The sequence below is a fragment of the Carcharhinus amblyrhynchos genome, chromosome 16, assembly GCF_965287045.1.
Source record: "Carcharhinus amblyrhynchos chromosome 16, sCarAmb.v2.hapA, whole genome shotgun sequence".
NCBI classification, from domain to species: Eukaryota; Metazoa; Chordata; class Chondrichthyes; order Carcharhiniformes; family Carcharhinidae; genus Carcharhinus; species Carcharhinus amblyrhynchos.
Window position 1 is genome coordinate 44,916,029 of NC_137339.1, and position 27,906 is coordinate 44,943,934.

At 44.4% G+C, this 27,906-nt stretch overlaps 1 long non-coding RNA gene across 1 annotated transcript; it reads left to right on the forward strand.

The window, feature by feature from the left end:
• Window positions 1–9,955: 9,955 nt before the first annotated feature.
• Window positions 9,956–26,443, forward strand: LOC145353761 (uncharacterized). The gene is made up of 3 exons (XR_013888763.1): window positions 9,956–10,011; window positions 23,778–23,875; window positions 26,294–26,443. It is a non-coding gene; the product is annotated as an uncharacterized LOC145353761 (long non-coding RNA).
• Window positions 26,444–27,906: the final 1,463 nt, after the last annotated feature.

Sequence of the window (27,906 nt, forward strand, 5' to 3'; positions counted from 1 at the left end):
AAGTTTGCTCCATCAAATTCTGGAATCTGACATTGAGTTCAGTTCACATTCATTAGTTTGAAATGGGATTCATTTTGCAATTGGCTGCCCCTACTGCTCCTGGTAGTAACTGGAGGGGGCATATCTCAACAAGTCATAGACATCACGAACAGTATGTAAAATGGTAGTTAAATACATCAGGTTAAGAGCTGACCTCTGCATTATGACTTTGGTTAGCTGTCTATCTTACCCTGTTGTTCCAGCTCATTCACACTCCAGTCTGACACAAAATGCCATTGAATCTGCAGCACAGAGGCTGCTGGTTGCTTGGTCCAACTAGTCTGTCCTGGTGATTGTAATCCATACCTGATTTCTGCCACTATATTTAACCCAACTCAACTTATCAGCACCTTTCCATTTCCTTATTTGTCATTGTGAACTTATGTCTGTGAGGACTGGCTTGTGTCAATGTGAGCTCACTGTCTTATGTCAAAATGGGACATAACTGGGCATAAGATTCTTTGGATGTAACTGGACATAAATAACGTTAAACATATTGGAAAAGAGGAGGGAACGATAATAAATCCCATCAAGCCTGCTCTGCCATTCAGTATGGTCAGGCTGATCTTCCCCTCCTTCGATTATACTTTCATACCTGCTTTCCAAACCCATGTGCTCTCAGTTTTCTGGGGCCTGTCCTTGTTGTTTTCATGAGCAACAGACCATCTACATGTCGCTCTTCATCATCTCTTCACCTACTTCCCACTCCCATACATGCTTCACGCACCCCAAGGCCAGTCTATGTCAATTTAGTACCAACCCAAGCCTCCCTCCAACCACCCTTTTCCCTTACGTCCTCCATGTCAGTATGATTTACAAGTAAGGAATCACTGCCACGTGGAGCAAGATAACTGGTGCAAGCTATATCTAGGTGGGGAAGCTCTATTAAGGGGAAAAGTGCTATTAACCCTCAGTCTCTGTCAATGTAATGATAAGTACATGGATGACAAGGGTGTAATTCACAATTAAACACACATTCTGGAGGGGAAAGTGCATAGAAACTGTTGACAGTCGATCTACACGCAGAGTCCATCAGAGCAGAGTACTAAATGGGATGAGATTTTTTAAATTCTTTCTTGTGATGTGTATGTCATTGGCAAGGCCAGCATTTGTTGCCTGCCCCTAATTACCCTTGAACCAAATGGCTTGCTAGACCATTTCAGTGGGTGGTTATAGGTCAACCATATTTCTGTGGGTCAGGAGTCACACATAGCTGGACCAGCTAATGATGACATATTTTCTTCCCCAAAGGACATTAGTGAACTTGGGTTTTTGCCACTATCAGTGATTGTTTCATGGTCACCATTAGTGAGATTGGCTTTTAAATCAGATTTTAATCATTAATTGTACTTAAATTCTTCCAGCTTCCCTGGTGAGGTTTGAACACGTGCCCCTGCAGAATGAACCTAGCTTAGAGACATTTCTAGTCCAGTGATTTTACCGCTAGGCGTCCAGCAGGTAGGCAGGTAAGAAGAGCAGGGAGATAGGATGAGGATAATTGGATTAAGGTGTTAGGCGTACATACCCTTGTTTGCTCTTACTGCCAATTCTTGACATTAGGAATTTATAAAGAACAGTATTAGACACAAGTTTTAGACTTAACCACAAATGTTCTTAACAGAAAAAAGAAACTCAAATCCTAATATAATAACTTTAAACCAGTATAATGATGCCACATAACTCTTGAAACAATTAATAAAATGCCTTCTCAAAAAAAAATCACAGGTGAAACTCCAAGTTTCTGGCTATCCCTCAATTCAAACCCCCTCGGTGTTTAGTTGCTATCTTTTAAACTTTCTTTAAACCTCAGCCGCAACATCCCTTGGACCTGTCTGATAGTTATAACTCTCCACGTGGCTGGTTATTAAGGTGTGGGCTGTAGACCTTGAATCAGGATGACCTTTCCTGACCCTCCTTCATGACTGCAGACCAAGGCTCAACTGTCTTGGCCATTTTATTACAAAGCTTTATCAAAAATATCAAAGCATATTTTCGAAAACTCGTAAATGGCTCAATCACAAATGATGAACGTGCTTTTCAATGGGAGTAAATTAGATAGGTTCCAGCAACGGGAGGGCAACATTTGTTTGTAGTACCTGTAGAAGACAGAAAGGGGGAGCCTCTGAGCAATACAAGATGTATTCAACATTTTTAAAAACCATCCTCATTTAAGGAAAAAACAAATCATCTCAAAACTGGCAGACAAAATCGATGAACATTTGAAAATCAAACAGCCATTATTACACCTCTGTACCAAGAGATTCAGACCATTCCAGGTTAATCTCACCATTTGGGCTACACTTCAACAGCAACCACTCCAGGCACTGCTTCTCACCTCTGCTGGAAAGATGCTTAAAAAAGAGAATTAAATGTCCATGCCCAGGATTAATGGAAGGAGTCTGCTCCAACAGGCTTCAACACAATTCCCCCATTAAAACATGTCAATGGGGGAGGGGGATTCACATGACATAGGCACAGGAACGACTATGTTTTCGTGAGCTCTGGCACTACTTATCTTTTAATTATTTTATTTTTCCTGATGCACAACCCATAATGATCTCATCCTGAAGTTTATACTCCGTGCTATGTTCCTGAAAGATTCTGGTTACATTTCTGATGACGAGATGCCGAGCTAAGTCAGGAAAATCCATGTTTAATTGAGGCAGTCAGAGATGGCCAAGGTGGGGCCTTGTTCACAGTGGCAGTCTTTGCTGGTGTGCTAGTTTGACTCTTTTAAGATGCAAGTGTTCATGGGTTACAGGACCAAACCCCACCCCCCCCAACTGCCAGGGGCCTATCAGAAGGAACCACGCAAACCAGCACCTATCGGGTGTTAGAGTGCGGCTCCTGGTAGGAAAGAACCTTTATTGTTAGACTGGGAGTTGGTGGAACTAGACCTGTAGTTCCATTGAGCTTGTTTGTTCTTAGTTAATAAATCACTGCTGTGAAACAAGAACTCCTAATTGTTACACCTTGTGCTCCTACAGCAGGCACATGCTGTCACAAGATAATGACTGCCATTGAGCGTAAAGCTGTGGACGATGGCCTCAGATCCCTGGCATAGTGTGTTCACATTGATGAACTGAAAAACATCCGTAAGAAAATGTGTGAAATGGAGATAAAAATCCTGTCAGTTGAGAGTACAGTTTCCTCAGTGGGAGCTCACCTTCAGTACTTGGGAATCTTGCTGCATGGTATATTGAATATCCTGTTTAATTCAGAGATATAGGTCTGGAAAAGGAGTGCCCATGCGTCCCATCTCCTGAGGGGAGCTGATGATGAATTCCCGGTTGAATCTGTGAAGTGGCTGCCATGTTTTCACAATCTCAATTTGAGGGCTGGATGTTTCAAGTTCAAAGGGGGCCTATTGTCTCTGACTTTCGAGGCCTGGGGTTGGCATAGGGTACAAATTGTGGGTCTTATGTGGTCTTGACCTCTTTGTTCATTAAGAAGGGCTGGAGGCGATCAGACGCAACGAGACTTCATCACCTGCTGAGGCCCAGATTTCTCTTCAGCGAAACTTCTGGGCAATGACATAGCAGAAGTCAAAAACAATTTGTGTATTTTTGGATGGACCTTTGATGTTTTTGACTTGCCTGTTACGGCATTGACTTTTTCAAACTCCACTGATGGCTATGTAATGCTGCACTTCATCAGTAATCCTGAATTTGTCGCTTGTGATTGTACTCCTGGTTTTATAATGTTTTTACCCCTTTTTTGTGTTGTAATCCTTCCATTTTCAGTGAAGGAGCTTTCTTTTGGTGTGGGTTGGTTTAGTTCAGTTGGTTGGACTGCTGGATAGTGAAGTAGGGTGATGCCAACAATGTGAGTTCAATACTAGCTCAGGGGTATGTGTGAGAGTGAGATACTTTCTCTTTACCTGATATGTGGTGATCATCAGGTTAAATCATCACCAGTCAGCCCTCCACCTCAAAGGGGAGAGTAGCCCGTGGTCATCTGGGATTATGGCGACCTTACCTCTATCTTTTTTTTTAGTATCCTTTGCTTTGTTTATAGATAAGATGAGCAGCACCACAGCAAGATGGTGGGTAGATGGTATGATACAGAGGTGGTGGGTATGGCCATCTAAGTCCTCATAATGAGTGAGAACAACCCTATGTTAGACCTACCGTATTCCATATTATTTTTGTACTTTTGTCATTTTGGGGTTAAAGAATCCTTGATAGCCTTCAGCAAGGGTGTGGACAGAAAATGTGTAAAGAAGGAAGTTGGGAAATGCAGGACTCTACTGTACTGTGATTAGACACTTTGGCTGCAGAGTTGATTGCAGTGGTAAGATAAAGGCACCTGCCACACTCTCTCTGTCTCTGGTGAAATTCTGTTGACAAAGGACTTGTATTTCCAGCTTTATCTTTTAGCTAAGAGCATTGATGGTTGTCTAAGCCATTTGACCTCGTAACAAGTGTTGCATCATCGTCCAAATGCGGTATTGTGGTAATTCAGACAGCAATCTATAGAACCACGCAAAGTTCTGCTGGTTTTGAACAAACAAAAACCAGCATGGTTTTGCCCATGGATTAAGTGTCTGTTGGGTATCTTTTAGGAAACAGTGGTCAGAGAGTGTCATTAGATTCAGTTTAGTGATGGATAAGGACCAGCAGATATCTAACAGAAATACTCCGTTGAGTAATTTCAGTAAGGTGCAAGATAGTTCTGTGCAAAATAAAGAGGAATCAAAGATTGGCAGGAAAATCTAAAATGGGCAGAGTTCAAAGAAGAGATAGTTTGGGTCCTATTCTCATACATTCCCCCAGGGGTATGAGGTAGGACAAACAAAATTTCCCCACATGCCAAGAGAGGTAAGATGAAGTAGAAAAATGTTGCTTATGACAAATGTCAGGTTGATGATACAAATGAGGACTGAGCAGAATATAGAAAATTCAGTGAGGAAATGAAAAGGCCAACATATGGTTGCATAATCAGAAATAGTTCTAATTTAATGAAAGAAAATAGTTGCAATTATGGTACCTTTTCAGGTTCAGGACATTCTAATGAACTCTACATTCAACAAGTTACTTTTGAACTGTGCTCACTACACAAAATCAACATTCAGTCCATGCACAGCTGTAATCCACAAAGAGTCCGTGTCAGGTAATATTTAGTGAGGGAAGAATGAGTAAAATAGTGCTGGGGGATTGTTCTTATTCATCAGAGAGAGTAGAGTGGGCCTTGGTTTGAAGTTCCATCCAAAGGTAGCACCTTTGGCAGTGCAGCACTTCTTCAGCACTCCAACAAAATGCCTTCTGGGTTTTCTGTTCAATTTGTTGGATTTGGACGTGCGACCCAGTCAGCCACTGCTGCAAAAGAATAAACAGCAACTGTCTCTCAGCAAAAATAACAATTGCCGCTGCTGCAGAAGCTCTTTAATTTTCTGCTTCTAAGCCTGTGAGCTCCTACAGGCAGCTATTGCATGCAGGCTAACTGAATATATTCAGGTCCAAATGTTTAGTGCATGATTACTGCTAATTAAATCCTCCATTAACAGGAACTCTAGTCCTGTGTATTTTATGTACAAGTGGTAAGTACTTTTAGAAAATGCATGTTTACCAGTTGTATGCCGATTTCAAACCTGACTTGTTCCAGTAATCAGGGTCAAACTACTAACCACAATCCTCTGGATTGCATTGTCCCAGAACTTGAGGGTGTGGCATAATAAACTGGATCTAAAAAAGTGAAGAGCTTTTCTGGCAACCATTCAGTTTCCAAGCCTGCCCTTTACCAGAAGGGTTCAAATTAGGGGCAGACATGTTGAAAAACCTGTTCACTTATTCTAAGACACAATACATTCCTGGCTGTTCAGCACAGATTCCAACATTCAAGCCTAGATCTGTGATAACATATTTGGCTTAAATGGACTGTGAAACCCGCAGGTAAGAAGATATTTTGTAAGTACATTTACATACAAAGGAACATGAATGGGCCATGCTGTCATTCACCTGTCTGCCAGTCAACTAGATAGACATTGATCTGTTTCTCACTCCTTTTCCAAGACTTGTTCCATATGCAATGAAATCCATGAAGTTTCTAGATTGGTTCCTTGCCAGATATGATCTAAGGAGATGCATCAAAGATGCCAAAAAGCAGTAACGAACCAAGCTAAAGTTCCAGGCTAGCCATACTGACCCTGACTAATGCAAGGTCTGCAAGACATAACAGGCTACAAGATGAAGGCGTGTAAAATCGCTGGCTCCCCTCCCTGATGGGCTCAATGCATTCGACGTCCATTTTGAGCAAGAGGTCAGCGAGAGCATGCCCTCCACCCTGGAAGCCCTGAATGAACCTGTATCTGGGGTCACCATCGCAGATGTCAGAGCAGCTTTCTCGACGGTCATCCCATGGAAAGCTCCTGGCCCGGATGGGGTACCCGGACGAGCACTCAGACCTTGCGCAGATCAGCTGGCGGAGGTATTCACAGACATCTTTAACCTCTCTTTACAATAATCTAAGGATCCCATCTGCTTCAAGAAGATGACCATCACCCCGGTACCTAAAAAAAGCCAAGCAGCGTGCCTTAATGACTATTGGCCAGTGGCTCTGACATCTGAAGTGCTTTGAAAGGCTAGTCATGGCACAAATCAATTCCAGCCTCCTGGACAACCTGGATCCACTACAGTTTGCCTACCACCACAACAGATGCCATCTCCCTGGCCTTGCACTCAATCCTGGAACACCTAGATAACAAGGAACCTATGTTAGATTCCTATTTATTGACTGCAGCTCAGCCTTCAACACCATTATTCCCATGAAAGTCATCTCCAAACTCCATGGCCTGGGCCTCGGCACCTCCCTCTGCGACTGGATCCTGAACTTCCTAACCCACAGAGCACAATCAGTAAGGACAGGCAGCAACACCTTCTCCATGATCATCCTCAACACCGGTGCCCCACAAGGCTGTGTTCTCAGCCCCTACTATACTCCTTATACCCCTATGACTCTGTGGCCAAATATCTCTCCAATTCGATTTTCAGGTTTGCTGACGACACCACTATAGTTGGTCAGGTTTCAAACAACGATGAGACAGAGTACAGGAGTGAGAGAGGGGGCCCGATCTTACTATTTTGATTCTAAGTGCTGAATCTGGGCACAATTCAGAACCAATGGAAACCTGTTCTCAGGTGCCCCCATATGCACTCAGCCTGTAAAAATAATTGCGAGTCTGAATCACGCTGTGGGTAGGGCTTATCGCACCCGAATCACTGCAGCTCCTATCGGAGCTTTGAACTGCACATGCGCAGTGAAAAAAAATTGAAAAATGCACCTCTGTCACATCATTCCCGGGCCGCAAAAAGCAGATAAAGCGGCCTGGGAGCAATGGCCCCACAGACATCACCCCAGCCCCACAACATAACTGTCCCCCTTATCCACCCACACCCTCCCCCCACTACCCAGACCGATCGCGACCCTCTGCCCCCTTTCCCTCCCCCACCGATTGCCCACAGAGTGGCATCGGACCTCTCCAGCTCCCCCCTTCCCCCCCACCAGAGATCCATCTGGCCTCCCTTTCCCTCTCTCCCTCCCTCCCAACCAGTGAGCGATTGGGCCTCCCTTCCCCCGCCCCGCACCCTCCCCCGCCCCCCCCCCCCCTCCCCCACCCCCCCCCCCCCCACCCCCCCCCCCCCCACAACCAAAGATACATCTTCCCCGCCTTCGCCACCCAACTAGAGAATGATCTGACCTCCCCCCAACACGCACCAGAAATACATTTAACTCACCTCCTCCTTCCCCTCACCACAAAATGATCGGGCCTCCCCCGCCTACCATCCTCCTCGTCAGAAAATGATCAGGCTTTCCTCTTCCCCCACCCCACCTGAGAATGATCGGGCCCCTGACCTTCCCCCACCCCATCCGCCAACCCCTCCCCCCCCGACCAGAGAATGATCTGGCCCGTCTCCCTCCCCTTCACTACCGATCTGAGTTAGAGAGCTGTTGGAAACTCTGAACTTACCTCTTCAGAAGTTGCAGTACCTAAAACAGGGCTTTGCAGAGCATGTCTGTTTTGTGTTGAACCTGGACAGGCGAATGCAATGGTAAAGGGGGGAATGCTGGTAAAGTTGGGAAGGCAGTCCATTAATTCAATTTAAGTACATGCAAATGCATTTAAATCACCGTTGCGTCAGTTTCGGGCGCGATTCAGATCACAGCCATATTCAAGCACGGACGCGGGTGCAGATCACATTAATGGCCTCAGACCCGACTTTACCAAGTTTTTGTGCCTGTTTTCAAACATAAAATCAGGCCAAGAGAATCTGGTGAACTGGCATGGCCACAATAATCTCTCCCTCAATGTCAACAAAATGAAGGAGATTGGCATCGACTTCAGGACGTGTAAAGGGGAACATGCCCCTGTCTGCATCAACTGGCACAAAGTAGAAAGGGTCGACAACTTCAAGTTTTTACACGTCTAGATCACCAACAACCTGTCCTGGTTCCCCCATGCCGACACTATAGTTAAGAAATCCCTCTACTTTCTCAGAAGACTAAGGAAATTTAGCATGTCAGCTACGACTCTCACCTACTTTTACAGGTGCACCATAGATCAGGCCTTCCTGAAAGCATTCTTCCTGGTTGTTTCACAGCTTGGTATGGCTCCTGCTCTGCCCAAGACCACAAGGACATACAAAACGTTGTGAATGTAGCCCAATCTATCATGCAAACCAAACTCCCATGCATTGACTCTGTCTACACCTCCCGCTGCCTCGGCAAAGCAGCCAGCATAATTAAGGACCCCATACATTCTAGACATTCACTCTTCTACCTTCTTCCTTCTGGAAAAAGATACAAAAATCTGAGGTCATGTACCAACTGACTCAAGAACAGCTTCTTCCCTGCTGCCAACAGGCTTTTGAATAGACTTACCTTGCTTTAAGTTGATCTTTCTCGACACTCTAGCTATGATTGTAACACTACTTTTGCACTCTCCTATTTCTTTCTCTATGAATGGTATGCTTTATCTGTATAGCGCACAAGAAACAATAGTTTTCACTGTATGATAATACATGTGACAATAATAAATCAAATCAAAATCAAATCATGGTCCTCAACTTTATATAACAAAAATCTGACTTCTACATCTGCAACCCCAATGTGAAATAGATCATTGCTTTTATTCATTCGATCCAGTCCTTGATCTCTGAAAGGTCTCTCCTCTTTATTAAAGTCATAGCTAAATGCAAGGCTGCCTCAGCACACAGTTCCCCCGAGTGGTTTCTAAATATTTTCATCTGTTCATTTAAAAAGAATAAATCTTAGAATCACAAAATGATACAAAACACGAGGAGACCATTGTGCCATTCTGACTCTGGAACAACTCTGCAATTAGCCCTTTTACACTTCTTTACTCTGATGAATGGTTTCTCTTTAGATATATACCCAATTCCCTTTTGAAAGCTACCACATTGCACATGCAGTCATGTCATGTACCAAGGAAGCTGCTTGTGGTAATTAGAGGTCAATCATCTCAGGCCTAGGATTTGACTAAAGGAGTTCCTCGGGGTAACATTGTAGACCCAACCATCTTCAGCAACTTCATCAAAGTCCTTCAAAATTAATGTGAAAATGCTGTTAATCATTCAGCTTACTGCTGATAGAAACGATATGCTTTGATAATTTGGTTTCCAGTTTGTATATAAAGGAGATTTGGTTCCCCACTGATCTTTTAGGAGAAAGTAACTTCTCCCAACTCACTGAATTTACTTTGTGCGTAAAAGTTGCTCCCAATTAATACATTGATCCCACAGTCAGGAATGCTTATTGGTTCTGTGAGATGTCAGTCAAACACATACCTTGCATTGTTTTCCATTTAAGGATTTGGTGACAGGGCTTCCTCTACTCCTCAACGCAGAACGCAGAACTATTGTGTTCATAGTTAATTTGACCACAGTAGAGTGGAGTTACAGGGTGTTTCCAGAGATGTCATGTCAACTACAATTACAGCTTGAGAATTTGCTACAGGTGAGTGTCAATGCTGTTAGTCAGAGCAGTGAGACCAGAGTGAGTAAACCCCAGAACAGTGCCAGAAAGTTAGCAGTGAAATGTCTTTAATGTTTCTATGACTGTATTGAAACACCTCAAGAGTGCGCAATGTATGTAGAGAACCTGAATATTATTGCACTTAGTGTGGTATTTGATGAACAAATTATATTTTGCAAAAAGATTTTGGTGTGAATTACAGAACCAGCTTTTGAATGTTAACTTCCAGTTCAACATTAACTTGAAGATTACCTTGTAGAACCGTGGGTTGCAGGCAAAAGGCGGGGAATTATAGGCCGGTTAGTTTAACGTCTGTGGTAGGTAAAATGTTAGAATCCGTCATTAAGGAGGAAATTGCGAGGCATCTTGAAGGGAATTGCTTGATAGGGCGGACGCAACACGGTTTCATTAAAGGGAAGTCGTGTCTGACAAATTTACTGGAGTTCTATGAGGATGTGTCTAGGGCAGTGGATAGAGGAGAGCCGGTGGATGTGGTCTTTCTGGACTTTCAGAAGGCGTTTGACAAGGTACCTCACAAGAGGTTATTGCAGAAGGTCAGGGGACATGGAGTTGGGGGTAGGGTGTTAGCGTGGATAGAGGATTGGTTGTCAAATAGGAGGCAGAGAGTGGGGGTCAATGGGTGCTATTCGGATTGGCGGTTGGTGACTAGTGGGGTGCCCCAGGGGTCGGTGCTGGGGCCTCAGCTATTTACCATTTATATAGATGATCTGGAGGAGGGAACCGAGTGCAGGGTGTCGAAATTTGCTGATGACACCAAGATTGGGGGAAAGGCAAATTGTGCGGAGGGTGTGGAGAGTCTGCAGAAGGATCTAGATAGGCTGGGCGAATGGGCCAGGAAATGGCAAATGGAATTTAATGTTGGCAAGTGTGAGGTGGTCCACTTTGGTAGGAAGAATGGTAGGAAGGACTATTACTTACGTGGCGAAAAACTGCAGCAGGCGACGGTGCAGAGGGACCTCGGGGTCCTTGTGCATGAGTCGCAAAAACCCAGCTTGCAGGTGCAGCAGGTGGTCAGGAAGGCGAATGGGATGCTGGCCTTCATAGCGAGGGGGATTGAATATAAAAGTAGGGAGGTCTTGCTGCAGCTGTATAGGGCATTGGTGAGGCCGCAGCTGGAGTACTGTGTGCAGTTTTGGGCGCCGCACCTGCGCAAGGATATTTTGGCCCTGGAGGGAGTGCAGAGGAGGTTTACTAGGCTGATACCGGAGTTGAGGGGATTGAGCTATGAGGAGAGGCTGAATAAACTAGGCTTGTACTCGTTAGAGTTTAGAAGAATGAGGGGAGATCTCATTGAGACGTATAAGATGATGAATGGGATGGATAGGATAGAGGTGGAGAGACTCTTCCCGCTCAAAAAAGACACTAGGACTAGGGGGCACAGCCTCAAGATAAAGGGGAGGCGGTTTAGAACGGAGTTGAGGAGGAACTTCTTCACTCAAAGGGTGGTGAATCTCTGGAATTCTCTGCCCGTTGAAGTGGTGGAGGCTGCCTCGCTAAATATTTTTAAGAAGCGGGTTGATGGGTTCTTGATAAGAGAGGGGATTAAGGGTTATGGGGAGAGGGCGGGAAAGTGGAACTGAGCCACAACAGATCAGCCATGATCTTATTGAATGGCGGGGCAGGCTCGAAGGGCTAGATGGCCTACTCCTGCTCCTATTTCTTATGTTCTTATGCCATAACGACACTTTGTATGACTACGGACTATTTGGTAGTTTTAGCACAGAAGCAATGGCAGATGAAAGAATGACTCTTCCATTATTTAGGATGGATGTTTGCACCAGAGACAGAGAAGGTGGAGATTAAACTAAACAAGAAAATGCTGGAAAATCTCAGCAATGGCAGCATCTGTAAGGAGAGAAAAGAGCTGAGTCCAGATGGCCCTTTGTCAAAAGGTTCTTTTCCAGCATCCGCAATAATTCGCTTTTATCCAACTGCCACTTCTCTTCCAGGAATGCCTTTCCTCTTTTCTCTTTTGGTTTTCTCTTTTCGTTTCAGATTCTAGCATCCGCAGTAATTTGCTTTTATACAGAGGGAGATTAAAGTTTTTATTTATTTTGTTAGTGTCACAAGTAGGCTTACATTAACACTGAAGTTACTGTGAAAATCCCCACACTCCGGCACCTGTTCAGGTACACTGAGGACAAATTTAGCATGACCAGTACATCTTTTCAGACTGTGGGAGGAAACCGAAGCACCAGGAAGCAGACGTGGGCAGAACATGCAACTCTGCACAGACAATGACCCAAGCCAGGAATGGAATCCAGGTCCCTGGCGTTGTGAGGAAGCAGTGTTTCTATGTGTGCTTGAAAACAACAACCCAGCTAGCAGCAGTTAGCAAAGAGGCAAACGAATGACAGATTATATGGATTATATGTTGAATTATGAGTTTGTCAAAATGAGTGAGAGAATGGAAATTGAGGGAAGCAAATTGTAAATTGCAAACCAAACTGAACAATGTATCAGAGTGTGTCAGTTGAGGTTATTTCCACAGGAAAAGAGAAACAAAAAATACTTAGCAGGTTGGATCGCCACTATGGAGAGAGAAACTGAATTATGTTTCAGTGGATGAATATCTTTCTTTCCACACTTTCCTTAGATTCTTTAATTATTTGATAAATGTTGTCTTGGACTTCTTGAAAATTTTGTACTATATCTGCTGTTCAATACACTCCCTCCCACAATTCAAACCCGAGGGGACCGTAATTCATCGTAATCTTTTCCAGCATTCTTTTCCACAAAGAGTGTAACCATTTATTTCACTTCAATGAAAATATTACCAGTAAGATATGATCCATCATCAATATCTACCTGCAGATCACTCACTGATATTCCTTACCCGTCTGAGGAAGTGCAGCTAACTCTAAATTATTGGCATAATGCAACTGTACATATTTCAAACAACATGTATAAGTTTAAAAGATTCTGCAGCTCTCTGTTAACGTGCATCCAACTCATGGATAGTTCTTGCTAAGTGTTATTTGTCCCTTGCCTTCAATTTTCTGAATTCAAGTTCTATGGCCTTCCTCCCTGATGGTTTCCAAGTTGGTTTCTCTAGGTGCCAATACCTTGATGATTTTAAATGTTGTCACACTCTGGTGGCCATTTAACCATTGTATGCTGTGCTGTTATCAAGTAGTTGAACATATCTGATATCCATTTTACAGTGTGAGTTTACCATGCTTCTCTGCATGTTAATCTCACTTACACTGGTATTCCAAGATCATGTTATACATACCATTTGCTGCAAGCCATTTTTGGACACTCACTGATCTTATTAAATGATTTGGAAGACAGTTTTGTCTGGAGGGGCAGAATTTAATACTGGCGATGGGGTTGGGGATTGGCAAAAATCAGCTGGAAATGAGTGGATCTCACTTACTCTGGAAAGCTGCAGAAGCCTGTTGTTCTCCAGTATTGGCCACGCTACTGAGACAACTGGTCACTGTGGGTACTTCACTTAGAAATTCATCAACAATCATCATTGGATTCCTGGAGAAAGTTGAGTGTGAGCTAGATGTGGAGGGGACAAGGAGGAATCCAACCTGATTTTCAAGTTTGCTGATGACACCACCACAGTGGGTCGAATCTCAAACAACGACAAGGCAGGGTATAGGAATGAGATGGAGAATCTGGTGAACTGGTGCAACAACAATAATCCTTCCCTGAATGTCAAGACAACAAAAGAGGTTGTCATTGACTTCAGGAAGGATAGTGGAGAACATGCCCCAGTCTACATCAATGGAGACAAAGTAGAAATGGTCAAGAGCTTCACATTTTTAGGTGCACAGATCACCAACAAGCTGCCCTGTTCCCCCCCATGCCAACAGTATAGTTAAGAAAGCCCACCAATGCCTCTACTTTCTCAAAAGACTAAGGAAATTTGGCATGTCAGCTACAACTCTCACCAAATTTTGCAGATGCAGCTTTTCTGGTTGTAACACAGCTTGGTATGGCTCCTGCTCTGCCCAAGACCACAAGAAACTACAAAGGTTGTGAATGTAGCCCAATCCATCATGCAAGCCAGCCTCCCATCCATTGACTCTGTTTACACTTCTTGTTGCTTCTGAAAAGCAGCCAGCATAATTAAGGTGGAAGAGAGTATGTCTGGACACACACCCCAGACATATTCTCTTCCACCTTCTTCTGTCAGGAAAGAGGTACAAAAATCTGAGCTCACGTACCGACCAACTCAAGAACAACTTCTTCCCTGCTGCCATCAGGCTTTTGAACGGACTTACCTCACACTAAGTTGATCTTTCTCTACAAACTAGCTATGACAGTAACACTACAGTCTGCACTCCCTCGTTTCCTTCTCTATGAATGGTATTTTTTGTCTATATAGCATGCAAGAAAAAATTCTTTTCACTGATTACTAATACATGTGACAATAATGCATCAAATCAAATCAAAAAGTGGTGACAAGATGAGGGATAGGGGTAGGAAGCAAGCACTAGAGGGTGTTTTCCCAAGGCATGAAGCCTCATCTCATTCCATAGTCCCTCAATTAACCTAAGAAGGAGGGGCCATGCCCAAAATTTGGCCACAAGCAAACCCAACAGCATGGGTAAAATGCTCCTTCGGAGAGTCATTGCAGACTTGATGGGCCAAATGTTCTCCTTCTGCATGTAGAAATTCTATGGTTCCAAGGTTCTCACAGTTATTTTGGAGGATCGTCCATATTTCCCCCTTTGCGTGCATTTTGTCCTGAAAAATAGTTCAACATTGAAAGACAAAGCCTCCACCTAAATAACGATGTTGTGACTTGTGCAATGGAATTTAGTGGGGGTGCAAGCAGACCATGCAAAGATCCATTGACCTGGGCTGGGATTTTCAGGTTAGGGGTGAGCACAGCTAGAAAATCCTGTCCGTAGTGTCTGCAGATCAGTCCTTAGATTTTAAAATTGTTGGATCTCTTGCTGTGCAATCAATATTCACACAGAACTGAAAGCTATGGTCATTTGTTTATTAAAAAAAGATGAAGAGACCAATGGCTTAATTTGTCCAATTATATAAAGAACAAAGAACAAAGAACAACCCAGCACGGGAAACAGGCCCTTCGGCCCAACGAGCCCGCGCCGCTGCATCGCCCTACACCTATTCTACCCTGCATGTCTACGAATGGGACCCTACTCAGTCAGATTCAGGGAAGAAATAGTGTCAATTTGGTAAAACCAATCAGCCTAAGAGCACATCTTTGGGGTGTGGGAGGAAACCGGAGCGCCCGGAGGAAACCCACGCAACCACAGGGAGAATGCGCAAACTCCCACAGACACAGGCCCAAATCCATGTGTCTGCACAGCCAGCAGTGCTAGTCACTGAGATGTTGTGGAGCCCGTCTACCGGTCCAGGATCAAGCACACACACCGACATGAAGTACTAGGCCACTCCTGGACTTCCAAGAGCAGCCCACGCACGACCCGCCGTGTGCATGCCCCTCGTTTGACACGAGGTGGACCTCCACCTGTGGAATAAAGACAAAAAATATTAATCTTACAGCCTGCCCTTCCGGTGTCTCCTGAGGTTTAACCCTATTTAATAGCCCCTACCATATCCCTCCATTCTCGTTTCACTCATGTGCCTATCTAACTGCATCTTAAACGAGTCCAACGTTCCTGCCTCCACCACCCTACTCGGTAGCGCATTCCAGACCCCCACAACTCTCTGCGTAAAGAACCTTCTTCTCACCTCCAAATTATACCTCCCCCCCCTCACCTTTAAATGATGACCTCTCGTGTTCGTACCCAGTCTAGGGAGCAGTCTCTCACTATTAACTCTATCTATTCCCTTCAGTATCTTATATACCTCTATCATGTCCCCTCTCAATCTCTGTCTTTCCAAGGAGAATAGCCCCAGTTTCTTCAATCTCTCCTCGTAACCCAGTCCCCCCATGCCAGGCAACATCCTGGTAAACCTCCTCTGCACCCTTTCCAGAGAGTCCACGTCCTTCTGGTAGTAAGGTGACCAGAACTGGACGCAGTACTCCAAATGCGGTCTAACCAATGTTCTGTATAACTGAAGCATTAGACAGCAGCTTTTATACTCTAAGCCCCTTCCTATAAAGGCTAACATCCCATAAGCCTTCCTAACAACGTTCTCCACTTGTGACGCAACCTTCATGGATTTGTGAACCTGCACTCCCAGGTCCCTCTGTACGTCTATACTCCTAATCGGCCTACCTTTTATCACATAGCTCCTCTCTGCATTATTCCGTCCAAAATGCATCACCTCGCATTTGTCAGGATTAAATGCCATCTGCCACCTATCTGCCCACTGCACCAACCTATCTATATCCTGTTGTATCACCTGACAATCCAGTTCCGTACCCGCCAACCCTGCCATCTTGGTGTCATCAGCAAACTTGCTGATCACACCACTTACGCTCTCTTCCAAGTCATTTATGTAGACTACAAAGAGGAGAGGTCCCAGTACTGAGCCCTGCGGCACACCACTGGTCACTGGCCTCCAGCCTGACAAGGTCCCCTCCACAACTACCCTCTGTCTCCTATTTCCCAGCCAGTTCTCAATCCACCTAGCTACCTGGCCTCGTATCCCATGCGCCTTAACCTTTTCTACCAGCCTATCTGGCAACTGAAAAACTTAAATGGCCAAATAACAGAAAGGTTATTGTACAGTAAATGTATGTTTGAAAAGATTGTTAATGGAGAGGGTTAAATTCTCTACCTTTAGCAAGAGGCCAGGGCAAAACATTCCAGGACATGTGATTGCGTCACTTCAGGTAATATTTTGCAAAAAAAAATTCACAGTTGGAAAGAACTGTCACCACCTGCGCCCTCCATCCCATCTCAACATCTCTTGGTACTTGTTAAAACTTGAACAATTTCTGATGTTTACAGACAACAACCTGAGTTAACAATGATTCAATGTTCACTCAAATGTATCACATACTCTCTGCGAGCTAATGGTACTGCTTCTCGGGAACAGGTTCATTTCTTCAGATCTCTTCATGTTTATGAATCATGTTAATGGATTGTGAATCTACTTAACACTGCCTCTAGGATGGCCTGTAACTCAGAGCCATCAGAGATGGCTGGTTCACCTGGCTCTGATTCTTTTCAAGTGCACGTCACACATCAGAGTGGAGGGTGCGTTTTTTAGTGTTACATCAGAGGTAATACATTACTGCTTGATAATCTCTAGGCCCATCAGTACTCCAAATCCCTGAATATTATATATGGTCATCTGGATGGAGCAGAGGACTGTGACTTGAACCCTATCATTGTCTAGCTTGAGGCTGAGAGGTTCTTGCATCGTTATCTGGCTTAAATTGTCACATTCTACTTAAACTTGAGGCATGAACAAGGTTTGTGTTGAGGTTTGGGAATGATGCTAACAGTGGAACTGATCAAACATTAATTTTGATGGCCTCCAGTGTGGGGTTACAGGTTGCCCAATATCATCACGTCAAAGAAGAGAAACCAACTTTGCCAAGAGGCCTGCTGGAATCACTGGAGATCTTGAGTCGTTTGGATGACAGATGCACAGTGGCACCCAGCTGTGCTCCATTATTGATCTACAAGGTCTCTGTTGCTGCCCTCATCCTCTCCAGTAGCTCTTCGACAGTCTCAGGCTTCATCTGTCCAGGGAGAGGAGGGGAAAATGGGACTCAGTGTTATAGTCATGATCATATAACTATTGCAGCAGTAACAAAGAGAATGGCCCAGGAATTAGCAATTAAAACAACCCTTTCTTTGTCCATGGGTTCTGGACGACCTAGATCCCTTGCTGGATATCGGATCTTTGTCGGCCTCAATCTTAATTTTGATGGTTGTTTTGGAGAATACAGATATGGGTGTCTACAAAGGGAGCCAGATCACCCCAGGTTGTTTTTAATGACGGAGACACACAGGGTGCTGCATGTGAATATGTGGAGGCCATTCTGAATGAAGGTACTGAAGCCTCTACCATCCCCAGTTTACTGGAAGTTGTGATGAAGCTTATCTGTAAAGATACTCATGGCTTTCAGTGGAGTCCTGCTTGATAATTGTCAGGACTTGGTGGAAGTCAATGCCCCACTAACCGAGTGTTCTAAAGACATATTGGTTAGGTGCATTGGCCGTGGTAAATTCTCCCTCAGCATACCCAAACAGGTACCGGAGTGCGGGGGGAATTTTCACAGAAACTTCATTGTGGTATCAATGTGATGTAATGACAATAATAAAAACATTTACATTTAAAGATGATTCTGCAGTCTTTCTATGGAAGAGAATGAGGGGAGGGGGTAAGGTTCCCAACTACATCACCTCAGCCCACTCAGTAATAACTGCCCTCAGTTGGCTGATGTGCGCTTGGATCTGACAGATTTTAGTGAAACCTCCGGAGAGATCATGGTTTGGTGCCAGACTAATTTCCTTGAAGCTCCTGCTGCATCTTCTTGCTCCTTGAATATTCTGGCATTCTCAGCCTATAGCTCAATGTATTGTCCCAGTATTTTCTCCAGTTTTCTTTGTGTGTAATGTCACACACTTTTGGGGGGAATCTTACTGAAAAGATGGTCGAATGTTGTTTCTGGCAAAAAAAATCGGTCAGCTTTTTCTCCAGATTCTGCCAAAAAAATCAAGGGGGCCTGATTCATACTGTCTTAGAATGAAGAGGGGCCTAAACACACGCCAGAAAAACCCGAATGCTCAGAGATCAGAGCTCTCCAATAAACCAGCCCCCCACCCCACCACTGAGACCTCAAGGGCTCCCCTCCCCACGATCAAATGGAGCAAGCATTCACTTCTCCCCACCCCTCCCTGCCCTCCACCAATCATTGGCCCCTTGCTCCCCCCACAGTCAAAGTTGGTGCAACCCTCCCTGCAACAGTTATTGCCAGCATCCCCTTCTGGTTGGACTGCTCCTGGCCCACAATCACAGCTGCATGAACTCCCACCACTCCCATGACACTCTCACTGGGACCAACCCCTTGGCACAATTTGGTACAGCCAGGTTGGCATGCTGCTGGCTGGGCTGAGCTAACCTGTGCCAATGGGCAGTGCCAGTGGGCACTGGGCGATCAACCCTAGGGACACCAACCACAACATCTTCACATCTGTTGTAAACCATATCGATGTGACATCACGCAGTTTGAAGATATGGCGAGGGAGTCAAGATATGACGAGGAATGGATTAAGTAAATGCATGCAAAGCAGGTTCACACCCATTCAGGGCTTGCACCTGATGGAGTTGCAAGCGAGGGATGTGAAGGATCCAAAGTCGCGACAGGAACTACAACTTTCAGATATTGAGCCCCCACTGGCAGCCTCGCCAATGGCGAATGCAGGCTCAAGATTTTGGCCAGTGTGTTCCCAGTGTAAAGGATTGCGCAGAATGGCTCTCCTGCCAGCCTTCACTTTCCTTTTGTAATTTACCTGTTCCTTTCAATCATTTTACTTTTTAACTTTAATGTGTGTACATGTACCCCGTAGGCCAACTTATCAGCCCTCCTTTAGCTTGAAGCTGCTTAACTTGTCGATCCACAGGAAGCCGACTGACAGGTCAGAATCTCCAAAATTCTTAGGAGGTCTTTCACCCAGGTATGCTTGTTTCCTCTGGCAGGCTATTTACAAATTGTTCCTTTTGAAATTCCATTGCCTTGTATTTCTGGTTTTACTCATTTCAAACACCCTCACTTCCTCAAGATTTCCTACCAAATTGACTGAGTTTCGCAATTATTACAAACCGAGGCAGAAATGGCAGACATTGATGCCTCAGAACAGCAGAAGCCGTGGAGGAGTACAGAATGTGCAAGAGGGAACTTAAAAAGAAAATTTGGAGACCAAAAGGGGTACATGAAAGGACAGTGACAGGTGAAATAAAGGAAAATCCAAAGTTGTTTTACAAGTACATAAGAACATAAGAACATAAGAAATAGGAGCAGGAGTAGGCCATCTGGCCCTTCGAGCCTGCCCCGCCATTCAATAAGATCATGGCTGATCTGTCGTGGCTCAGTTCCACTTTCCCGCCCTCTCCCCATAACCCTTAATCCCCTCTCTTATCAAAAACCCATCAACCCGCTTCTTAAAAATATTTAGCGAGGCAGCCTCCACCACTTCAACGGGCAGAGAATTCCAGAGATTCACCACCCTTTGAGTGAAGAAGTTCCTCCTCAACTCCGTTCTGAACCGCCCCCCCTCTATCTTGAGGCTGTGCCCCCTAGTCCTACTGTCTTTTTTGAGCGGGAAGAGTCTTTCCACCTCTATCCTATCCATCCCATTCATCATCTTATACGTCTCAATGAGATCTCCCCTCATTCTTCTAAACTCTAACGAGTACAAGCCTAGTTTATTCAGCCTCTCCTCATAGCTCAACCCCCTCAACTCCGGTATCAGCCTAGTAAACCTCCTCTGCACTCCCTCCAAGGCCAAAATATCCTTGCGCAGGTGCGGCGCCCAAAACTGCACACAGTACTCCAGCTGCGGCCTCACCAATGCCCTATACAGCTGCAGCAAGACCTCCCTACTTTTATATTCAATCCCCCTCGCTATGAAGGCCAGCATCCCATTCGCCTTCCTGACCACCTGCTGCACCTGCAGGCTGGGTTTTTGCGACTCATGCACAAGGACCCCGAGGTCCCTCTGCACCGTCGCCTGCTGCAGTTTTTCGCCACGTAAGTAATAGTCCTTCCTACCATTCTTCCTACCAAAGTGGACCACCTCACACTTGCCAACATTAAATTCCATTTGCCATTTCCTGGCCCATTCGCCCAGCCTATCTAGATCCTTCTGCAGACTCTCCACACCCTCCGCACAATTTGCCTTTCCCCCAATCTTGGTGTCATCAGCAAATTTCGACACCCTACACTCGGTTCCCTCCTCCAGATCATCTATATAAATGGTAAATAGCTGAGGCCCCAGCACCAACCCCTGGGGCACCCCACTAGTCACCAACCGCCAATCCGAATAGCACCCATTGACCCCCACTCTCTGCCTCCTATTTGACAACCAATCCTCTATCCACGCTAACACCCTACCCCCAACTCCATGTCCTCTGACCTTCTGCAGTAACCTCTTGTGAGGTACCTTATCAAACGCCTTCTGAAAATCCAGAAAGACCACATCCACCGGCTCTCCTCTATCCACCGCCCTAGACACATCCTCATAGAACTCCAGTAAATTTGTCAGACACGACTTCCCTTTAATGAAACCGTGTTGCGTCTGCCCTATCAAGCAATTCCCTTCAAGATGCCTCGCAATTTCCTCCTTAATGACGGATTCTAACATTTTACCTACCACAGACGTTAAACTAACCGGCCTGTAATTCCCCGCCTTTTGCCTGGCACCCTTCTTAAACAACGGCGTAACATTAGCCGTTTTCCAATCCTCCGGCACTTCCCCGGAATCCAGCGACGTCTGGAAAATAACCACCAAGGCATCCACTATCACCTCCGCCATTTCTTTCAGAACCCTCGGATGCATTCCATCCGGTCCTGGGGACTTGTCCACAATCAGCCCCTCCAGTCTGTCGCGCACCACCTCTCTAGTAACAGTAATAAAAGGATAACTAGGGAAAGAGATAGGCCCATTAAGGACCACAGTGGTAATTTGTGTGTGGAGTTGGAAGACGTAGATAGGGTTCTAAATGAATCCATTCTGTCGGTGTTCACTAGTGAGAGAGACAATGTGGGTATAGATATCAGGGATTAGGACTGTGATACAATTAAAGAAATGAGCATAAACAGAGAGTAGGTTCTGAGTGATGTGGCAGGCTTAAAAGTAGATCAACCTCCAGGGCTGGATGAAATGTTTTCCAGGCTGTTGAGTGAAATAAAGGAGGAAATAGTCGGGGTGTTGATAATAATTTTCAATTCCTGTCTGGCCACAAGAGAGATGACAGAGGACAGCCACTGTGGTACCATTATTCAAGAAGGGAGGAAAGGATGAGCTATAAAACTACATGCCAGTCAATGTAACCTCAGTGGTGGGGAAACTATTGGAACCAATTCTAAGAGATAGAATTAATCTGCATTTGGAGAGGCAAGGATTAATCAAGAACAGTCAGCATGGTTTTGTTAAGGGGAGATCATGTCTGACCAACTGCTGATTAGGTGCATTGACCCGTACAGGCACTGGACTGTGGCGACTAGGGGAATTTCACAGTAACTTCATTGCAGTGTTAGTGTAAGGCTTACTTGTGACTTAGAAATAAACTTAATAGAGCTTAATTCAATTTTTCGAAGAGGTGACCAGGTGTGCAAATGGGGTCAATGCATTTGACGTAGTCTTCCTGGATTTCAGCAAGGCTTTTGATAGATTCTACATGACAGATTGAAACCAAAGGAAGAGCCTTTGGGATCCAAGGAAATTTAAATTGGATCCTGGAATGGTTGGGTGGCATTAAGCAGAGGGCTATGATTGAGGGGTGTTGTTATGACTGGAAGTCTGTATCCAGTAGTATCCACAGGGATCAGTGTTGGGGCTTTTGCTGTTTGTGGTTTACATAAATGGTTTAAACTTGAATATAGGAGGGTTGATCAGTAAGTTTGCGAATGATATGAAAATTGGTGGGGTGGTAGTGAGGAAGGATAGCCTCAGATTATAGGAGGCTGGTCAGGTGGATTGATCAGTGGTAAATGGAATTTAATCCAGGTAAGTGTGAGGTGATACACTTAGGTGGGACATTATGAAGTGGGAAGCATTGAAGATCAGAGACCTTGATGTGCGTATACACTTGACCCTTAAGGTAGATAAAGATAAGGTGGATAAAGTGGTTAAGAAGCATGTGGTATACTCGACTTATTTGCTGAGGGATAGAGTTTAATAGCAGAAAGATTATGCTGGAACTATATAAAGCTTTAGTTAGGCCACAGCTGGAATATTGTGCACAGTTCTGGATCCACATTATAGGAGGGATGTGATAGCTCTGGAAAGGATGCAGAGGAGATTGACCAGGATGTTGCCTGAGTTGACGAGTTTTAGTTTATGAAGAGAGATTCGATAGACTGGGATTGTTTTCCTTGGAGCAGAGGAGAATGAGGGGGGACATGATTGAGATGTATAAAATTATGAAGGGCATAGATAGAGTAGACAGGAAGAATTTTTTCCCCTTGGTCAAGGGTTCAATGACTTGGATTTAAGGGAAGGGGCAATAGAGGGGATGTGAGGAAATATATTTTCACCGAAAGGGTGGTGGGAGTCTGGAACTCACTGCCTGAAAGGGTGCTGGAGGCAGAGACCTTCATAACATTTAAGAAGTATTTAGATATGCACTTGCAATGCCAAGGCATGTGAGGCTATGAGCCAAGTGCTAGAAAATAGATTAAAATAGTTAGGTGATTCTTTTTGACTGGCTCAGACGTAATGGGCCAAAAGGCCTTTTCTGTGCTGTAGACTTCTATGACTCTGAGACTCTATGGCAAAGCCTGGTCGGCTCCCAGTGCTGTGTATCCCAATTGCCTTACCTATTGCTTATAGAATCTTAAAACCAACAATCATATCATCTCGCAATCTTTTCATTCCCAGTGAGAACCTGCTCAGTTTATGTTATCACTTCTGTTCCCTCAATCATTCTGCTTCACGTTATTTAAAGGTGTTGCTTGTGTGCTTGCACCTCCTAGCTCCAGATCATTTGTAAAGATATGAAACAAAAGAGTTCCCTAAACACACGCCTGTGAGAACTCACTATGGATTCCCAAGGATAATGACAATTCCTGTGCCACCACCCTTTGATCAGCCATGTACATTTCATCTACAAATATTTTTGCTGATTTGCATTTCCTCTGTTTTCAGTGCCAGCCTCTCCAGTTGAATTGTATCAAAGGTCAGACTGAAATTGAAGATCCCCACCACCATTGTCAGCTACTCTGCCACAGTCTCAAAGGAAAGCAGTGAGTCGGATTGTTAACAATGATACTGTCAGTGATAATAAGGAAATGGGGGACATGTTAAAGAATTGCTCTGAAACAGTGTACCTCCCAAAGAAAGGGAAGACTGAATCATAAGCAAGCAATTAATGTAACAATAATGAAGAAAACAATATCATTAAAGGGTGACAGGATTCTAGGACTAGATGGATTAAATCCTAGAGATTTAAATGAAATAGGTGAGAACATTGCAGATGCCCCAACTATAATCTTCCAAAGATTACTGGCGGCAAGGTGGCACAGTGGTTAGTGCCTCTGCCTCACAGCACCAGGGACCTAGGTTCAATTCTGGCCTTGGGTGACTGTCTTCATGGGGTTTACACATTCTCCCTGTCTCTGCGTGGATTTTCTCCAGGTGTTCCAATTTCTTCCCACAGTCTAAATATGTGCGGGTTAGGTTGATTGGCTATGCTCAATTGCCCCTTAGTCTCAGGGGGATTAACAAGTAAAATACATGGAGATACGACCTGGATGGGATTGTTAGCAGTGCAGGCTCAATGGGTCGAATTTTATGATTCTCCCGATTCAGAAGTCATATCTCTTGAACAAAATATTGCACAGCTCATTCTGCTATATATAAAAGCTGAGAGAGGGAAACTGGGAAATTAGAAATCAGTTAGCTGAATACCTGTTATCGAAAAATTACTGCAATCTATAAATCATGCTCAAGGAACAGTGTATATTCACTTGTTTACCAATTTTATAGACTTCATTATCACATTCACCCAAACACACTTCCCAATGTTCCAGTCAGCATTTTTATTTTTTATCTTCATATAATTAAAAATCATTATTATTACCTTTCACTTCACTTGCCATAGAACCATAGAACCCTACAGTGCAGAAAGAGGCCCTTCGGCCCATTGAGTCTGCACTGAACACAATCCCACCCAGGCCCTACCCCCATATCCCTACATATTTTACCCACTAATCCCTCTAATCTACGCATCCCTGGACACTAAGGGGCAATTTCTCAGCATGGCCAATCAACCTAACCCGCATATCTTTGGACTGTGGGAGGAAACCAGAGCACCCAGAACAAACCCACGTCATGTTCTATCTAATTTTATTCTTTTCCATTTGGAAGTCCATTTGAGACATTCCTTTGGTCTTTAATGTATCCTGATGCTTCTTTCATAAACTCTAACGCATTTAAAAAGATAGGTAGTCAATAGGGGAGTCTAAAACTAAAGGGCATAAGTTTAAGGTGAGAGGGGAGAGATACAAAAGTGTCCAGAGGGGCAATTTTTTCACATAGAGAGGGGTGAATGTTTGGAACAAGCTGCCAGAGGTAGTAGTAAAAGCGGGTATAATTTTATCTTTTAAAAACCATTTAAATAGTTACATGGGTACGACGGGCACAGAAGGATATGGGCCAAATGTGGGCAATTGGGATTAGTTTAGGGGTTTTAAAACAAAGGGCAACATGGACAGGTTGGGCTGAAGGGTCTGTTTCCATGCCGTAAACCTCTGTGATTCTGTGATTGTAAACTCAAATAGTTCATCATTATTCCTGTCATAAATAAACATCCATTGCCCAGATTGAGGATGGCGCTGAGAATCCGAGCCTCGGTGGGAGGGTTGGCAGGGCTAGGAGGGGATCAAAAAATTGGGGAAAGGCTGCTGGGGAAGATCAGGCGAGCAAAGAGGAAAAGTTGTCTGACCACTGGGATTTCCCTGGCAGGCAAGCAGCATCCAGCAGAAAAGTGAAAAGGTGGTCATCAGGAGATGTCATGAGTGTTGTGGAAGGAGGTTCTTTAATCCCAATGCTTTGCACATTCTGATTGTGTACAGAAGACTCCATGGTATTTTCCTCCCTCCCAGTTTTGTGTGTCCCTGTGCAAATTCCCCTGGGTGCTGATATTTGCTGCAGTTATGTCAAACTTGTTACCCTTTAGGAATCATTACATATTGAGGTAACAACACAGGACAGCAATTTATTGAAAATCACTTGGCCCAGTGACTAAAAGTGACCCACAAATGAATTTCAGTCCCAGTGCTTACACAGCCTCATTGTGGTTCTGAGTTGAGGCCATGACTCTCTGACTTCTCCCCTTCCCCTGGGAGACAAGGAAAATCAATGGTCAAGTATTATCAGGCTATTATCCCTCACCTCCTCACAACTCCTACTGATCCTGTGGGCGCTGAGCTCCTGAATACAGAAAGATCAAGCGAGACTAGAAAAAACAGAATTCCTCCTTTGTCTCATATACTAAGTTGCTTTTTAGTCTTAATCCCACTACCTCCACATAGATCTATCTCTGTCCTTTCATTGTTCCTTCCTCATCTCTTAGTCATTTTCTCTCCAACAAAAACTAATACAAAGCTTAATGTCATCAATAATTATATCAATACTTACACCTGTTTTTTAACTTCATTCAGCAAAATTAAGTCGATATGGGAGGCAGCACTAGCCAGCAAGAAGAAAGACCAAGGCAAAATAACAATACAATGAGGACTGCAGGCAGAAGTGGAAAGAAGAAGCAGAGGAAATCTGGAGCGCACAAATGTTGTCGCCTTTGCTTAAAATTATTTTTCCGTATCTGTTGTAAAGGCTGTGATGTAGAAGATCTCAATTCAGGTGGCCTAGATTCAGGGGGCCTTGATTCAGGAGGGCTCAATTCAGGTGGCTTAGATTCAGGATGCCTCAATTCAGGAGGGCTGGGTTTAGGAGGCCTCTACTCAGGAAGCCTCGATACAGGAGGCCTCGATGCGGGAGGTCTCTATCCAGAAAATCTCTGTCCAGGAGGCATTGATTTAGGAGCTATTAATTCAGGAGGCTGCTGTTCAGAAGGTCTGTATCCGGGAGGCATTGATTTAGGAGCTATTAGTTCAGGAGGCTACTGTTCAGAAGGTCTCTATCCGAACTGCATTGATTTAGGAGCTATTAATTCAGGAGGCTACTGTTCAGAAGGCCTCTATCTGAACTGCATTGATTTAGGAGCTATTAATTCAGCAGGCTACTGTTCAGAAGGCCTCTATCCAGGAGGCATAGATTTAGGAAGTTTCAATTCAGGAGCCTTCAATTTAGGAGACACTTATTCAGGAGGTATTGATTTAGGAGCCCTTAATTCAGGAGGTATTGATTTTGGAGCCCTTAATTCAGGAGGTATTGATTTAGGAGCCCTTAATTCAGGAGGTATTGATTTTGGAGCCCTTAGTTCAGGAGGTATTGATTTTGGAGCCCTTAGTTCAGGAGGTATTGATTTTGGAGCCCTTAGTTCAGGAGGTATTGATTTTGGAGCACTTAGTTCAGGAGGTATTGATTTTGGAGCCCTTAGTTCAGGAGGTATTGATTTTGGAGCCCTTAGTTCAGGAGGTATTGATTTTGGAGCCCTTAGTTCAGGAGGTATTGATTTTGGAGCCCTTAGTTCAGGAGGTATTGATTTTGGAGCCCTTAGTTCAGGAGGTATTGATTTTGGGGGTCTCTGTTCAGGAGGCATGGATTTAGGAGGCATGGATTTTGGAGGCTTCGATTTTGGTGGATTTTAAGTGGCTTTGGCTGAGGCCAGTGGACACTGAAGGATTCCAACTGCTCTAAAACACAGCAGCAGAATGAACTTTACACCCATCCCAACGCAATAACAATTGCACAAATCTAAGCACAGTACTAAATGATGCAGATGAATCACAGATTTTGTTAGGGATGGGTGGAAGCGTATATTGGGAGAGATTTTAGCAGCCGGATCCCTGACACACACACTCATTTTGGATAACATTGTGTTAGCTGTCCTAACAGAAGTTAGGTTGGAATTCTCTACCCCCCGCCGTGGTTGGGATTCTCCAGTCCCACTGCAGTGAACGGAGATTTGGCTGGGCACCAAATTCTCCGTTCTCACTGGCAGTGGCGGCAGGGCATGCACCATTGAAGAATTCAGGCCTTGGTATCAGCTGTCAGGAGTTTATTGTGCTTTTGTAAAGATTTGCACAAACAATTTACATCCAATGAAGTATTTTTGAAGTGGCTTGGCCTAAAGGTATAATGAATGAGAAAA